Source organism: Petaurus breviceps, unplaced genomic scaffold (genome assembly GCF_028583685.1).
Source record: "Petaurus breviceps papuanus isolate PSGF00001 unplaced genomic scaffold, PetGlider_PUasm1.0 175, whole genome shotgun sequence".
NCBI lineage: Eukaryota > Metazoa > Chordata > Mammalia > Diprotodontia > Petauridae > Petaurus > Petaurus breviceps.
In genome coordinates this window covers 23,613,792-23,619,050 of record NW_027185764.1, presented here as the reverse complement: position 1 = coordinate 23,619,050, position 5,259 = coordinate 23,613,792, and positions in this window count along the sequence as shown.

The following is a 5,259-nucleotide window of genomic DNA, read 5'->3' as shown; positions in this document are numbered from 1 at the left end:
CAGAGGGGAACCAAGGTGAAGACAAAATAGAATTTGCCGACTCATAGACCAGGGCAAGAGTCAGGGATTCATCTGCTAAGGAATCCTGAGCCAAAAGATCTTTTGGACTTTACACCTACTCACTTCACCTCCATAGCCCCTTGACTGGGCCTCCGCTCTGCTTAATATGGCATGTAAGCCCTTTAAACAAGCTGGATTTGGAAAGCATTTGCCTGTAGGCAGACTGTAGGAGTCCTGCCCCCACCCCCTCAATTTCAACCTCTCAGGGCCACCCCCTCACTTCCGAGCCCCATTTGGCTCTGAACCACCAGACCATCTGTATCCCTTGACAACTGTCAGTTTTTGTTGACAAACTTGACCTTATGGGAAGATTTCCAGTGAGGCTCATGGGCACCACCTTGTGGTTCCTTCGGATGCGGGCAAGATCGAAAGATAGTATTGGAGGAGGATCAGGGTCGGGGGCATCTTGGATGTTTTGGGTTTTTTGCTTATTTTGTGTATTATCTCTTCCATTAGACAATGGGTAACCTTGAGGGCAGGGTCCAAGTGTTTGCCAAGGATTAGCAGAGTCTGAGTGAGCATTTAATAAATGTTCACTAACAAAAACAATCCCTGTGGGCATTGAACACTGGATGCAACAGCCAATGATAACTCATATCTCTAGATCCCTTTAAGTTTTAAAATCTTAATTTTATATCTCTCTTTGGATCTTACATCACATTCATTTCTAAATATATCCCTCCCCTCCCCTCACCGGTCATGCCATCCCTTGTAACAGCTAGGTGTCATAATGAATAAAGCCCTGTCCTTGAAGACAGGAAAATCTGAGTTCAAAGTCTGAGTCAGACACTTATTAGTTGTATGACCCTGCACAAATTACTTAACCTTTCTAAGTTTCCTCATCTGGGATAATAATAACACCCCTCTCACAGGGTTATTGTAAGAATAAAATAAAATAATATATGGAAAGCACTTTATAAAACTTAAAGTGATCTATAAAGTGTTAACTGTAGTTGTTAAAGATAATTTTTTAAAGAAAAGCAATTCAACAACCAAAAAAAAAAAAAAACAAACCAAAACACCAAACCCAACATATCAGCCAAATATGACAGTGTATACAATATTCCATACCCCTAGTCTCCCACCTCTGAAAAGGAGGGACAAAAGATCATTTTCATATCTCCTCTCCAGGGTCAGTTTCCCTTCTTTTTTTTTTTTAATTCCTTCAGTTGACATGGCTTAGTCACTGTCTATATTGTTTTCTGTTTCTCCTTATTTCACTCTACATTAATTTACGTAAGTGCTCTGAACTCTTTATGTTCCCTATTTCTTATTGAACAACAATATTCTATTATAATCACAGAGTCATAGAATTTGAAAGTTGGAAGGGACTTTAGTAGCTGTCTAGTTTAACCCACATGTGAAAGGAATCCCCATTATAACACAGTGGATGAGGGGCTGTCTAAATTCTTCTTGAAGACCCCCCTGGGGGATCCCACCACCTCTTGAGGCATCCCATTCCTCTTTAAGATGGTGCTAATTGGGTTTTTTTCCCCGACATCATCTTGTTCTCCCTCCTTTTCTCTGACTACTTACTTCCTGGTTTTAAGATCCCACCTTCTACAGGAAATCTTTCCAGCCCTTTCAATTCTAGTACTTTCCTCTTCTATTTCCTATTTACATTGATAGCTTGCTTTGTAAATATTTGTTTGCTTGTTGTCTCCCCCATTAGATTGTAAGATTCTTGAAGGAAGGGACTGTCTTTTGCCTCTTTTTGTATTCCCAGCTCTTAGCACAGTACCTACCATACAGTAGGCACTTAATAAATGTTGATTGATTAATTGACATCAAGCCTAAATTGACTTGTTTGCAACTTCCACCCAGTGTTTCTGGTTTTGCCCTCTGGGTCAAAACAGAATAAATCAAATCCCTCTGTTGCATGACGGCCCTTTAATACACTTAAAAACCTCTAGTATGTCCACTCTTCTTTGAGTAATTAATAATAATAGTTAACATTTTGTATAGCACCTGTACCATTTATATAGCACTTGAGAGAAGTATTTTATAATTATTATCTCATTTGATCTTCACAACAACCCTAGGAGTTAGGAACTATTATCTCTATTTTACAGATGAGGAAACTGAGACAGAGTTTAAATAACTTGCCGAAGGTAATACAGGTAGTAAGTGTCTGAGACTGCATTTGAACTCAGGTCTTCCCGACTCTGAGTCCAGTGCTCTGTGCAATACGGCACTACCTAAGTAGCCTTTTCTCCACATTAAACATCTCCAGTTCTTTCCACTAATCCTCACTGATATTTACTCTACACCCTTCATCACCTTAGTTGTCATCCTCTGGAGACTGTCCAGTTTATCAATGTTTTTCTTAAACTCTGTTGCCCACAACTGAACATAATATTTTATGTTCTAATCATCTTTATTAATAATTAATTTATATTATATTATTATTTATTTATTATATATTTATAAATTTGTTTATATTATAAAATAAATTAAATTAATACAAAATAAAATAATAATATTAATAATTCTAATAATCTAATAATAATTAGATAAGTTCTAAAGATGAGGCAAGTTGGTGACACAATAAACAGAATGTGGGACCTGGAGAGTTCAAATACAGCCTCAAACACTTCTAACTGTGTGGCCTTGGACAAATCACTTACCTTCTGTTGCCTTAGTTTCCTCAACTGTAAAATGGGGATAATAGAAGCACCTCCCTCCCAGGACTGTTGTGATCAAATAAGGTAATATTTGTCAAGTGCTTAGTGTAGGACTCAGCACATAGTAGGCACTATAAAAATAGGGTCACATAGAGGAAGGAGGAAATCATCCCTCTGCCAGAGAAAGTCCAACCTTTATATTCATATTTAAAGGCTGTCCACACTCTGACACCAACCTGCCTTTCCAGTTTTGACTGTCACAGCTCACCTATCCCTGAACTAAAAGGACCTTAGGCTTTGCTACGTTCTTTCCTATGTGTGTATTAAGTGACAAGATGCTGACTATCATCGCAAATTTGATGAACATACCAGGGATGCTTTTACCGAAGTTGATAAAAATGTTAAATTTGGAGAGATTCTGCCAGATTCCACTAGAGACCTCCCACCGTATTGACCCTGAACATTAACAGCTACTCTTTGAATCTAACCATCCAACTAATTCACCACCCATTTGACTATATTGTTCTCTTATTCACATCTATCCATCCCCGCAAGAAACCCATGAGATACTTTATCAAAAACTTTGCTAACATCTAGGTAAACTATCTCCATAGCATTCCCGTAAGCTACCAATTGAGTAACCTCATCAAAAAAGAAATGAGGTTAATGTAGCATGACCTGTTCTTGATGAAACCCTTCATAATCACCACTTTCCTAGCTGGATGTTGGCCAACCATCTCTTTAATGATCTGAACTAGAATTTTCCCAGGAATCAAAATTAAACTCACTAACCTAGAATTTTCAGACTCTATTATTTTCCTTTTTGTTTTTTTTTTCATTGAGATGACATTTGCCCTCCTTCCCCATTTCCCATGATCTTTCAAATTTTAGTGACAGTAGCTCAGCAATCATATCTTCCAATTCTTTGTTTCAACAAGGACATTTACCTGCTCCCTTTGCTATCTTGGGTATCAACTCCCTATTAGTCATTTTTGTTCTTTCATTTTTTCCCCAATATGGCTTTAAAAAACACACACACAAAAACGACCTCTTTCTGTTGTCCCAAGTTTACCTGTCTAAGCTCTGTTCATTCTGAGCTTTAACATTCCTAAGACCATGTCACATTCATATTTATTCTCTGTGCCCTGGCCTTGCTCCTTTCTGCTGTACATTTCTTTTAAAACTCTAAGTTGGTTGATGTGTACACAGAGATCTCCTTAGACAAATCCTATTCTTCTTCTTCATTGGACTTGTTTCCCTTTGTGTCTTCAAGATTTCTTTCTGGAGCATCTTCCATTCCTCCCAGGCTGCCTTCCCCAGTAGCTTTTTTATTTTAAGACATCCTACCTATCTTTGCTCTCACGCCTATGGAATTTGCTTTCCCAAAATCTAGGGCACACATCAGACAATGATTGGACTTCCTCTCCTTTCTTATACACTCTTAAATAAAGTGCTTACTTTCTCTCTTCTCACCCTTTCAACTCCCCCCCCCCCCCAAAAGCTCCTCCCTGTTGGTGAGAACCATATCGAAAATAAAATATCCTTTTGCTGGTTTCTCCACTTTTTGAAGGATTAAATCATCACTGAGTCAAGTTATTAGCTGCTCTGATTTTGAGAGAGGGGGGAGAGACACAGAGAAAGATGAGAGACATAGAGAGATTCAGAGACAGAGATTCAGAGAGAGACAGAGAGAGAGAAGAGACAGAGAGAGACACAGAGAAAGAAGAGGGAGATAGAGAGATTCAGAGAGACAAAGACAGAGACAGAGAAAGATGAGAGACATAGAGAGATTCAGAGACAGAGAGAGAGAAAGAGAGAGAGAGACAGAGAGAGAGACACAGAGAAAGATGAGGGAGATAGATTCAGAGAGAGAGAGAGAAACTCTTTCCATGCTGTGATAATTAAAGTCCCTCATTGCTACTTTCTCATACTCCTGCACCAGGCTCATCATATGTTTGCCAAACTCCTAATTTATTTCCTCTTTTTGTCCAAGTGGTCTATAATATTCTCCATTGACAAAATTGTCCTTGCTTCTCTCTCCCTAGACCTTCTCCCCAAATATTCTCTGTTGTTTTCCCTACCCTCTGGTGCCTAGATTTACTCTCGTGAGTAGACCTTCTTACAAAGGACATCCTAAAAGTCTTAGTGCAGTTTAAAGCTTTAATAGCTTATATTAATTTAATGACATATTAAAACCGATTAAAGCTTAAAATTTCACTGACTTTTAGAACACCCTATATGTGATATTAGCTTTCCTTTTCTTTTATCTATCCTATCCCTTTCTTTTTCCTACAATAACCCAGTAAGTTAGACAGTAAATGTATTATTTTCCCTTTTTTAATTCCATTCAACTCAACTATAAGGTACTGAATGACCCCATTTGGTCTTTTCTTAGTAAAGATATGGGAGTAGTTTGCTATTTCCTTCTCTAGCTCATTTTACAGATGAAGAAACTGAGGCAAACAGGGTTAAGTGACTTGTCCAGGGTCACACAGCTAGTAAGTGTTTGAGACCAGATTTGAACTCAGGAAGATGAGTCTTCCTGACCCAAAGTTCAGCACTCTTCTATGTCATG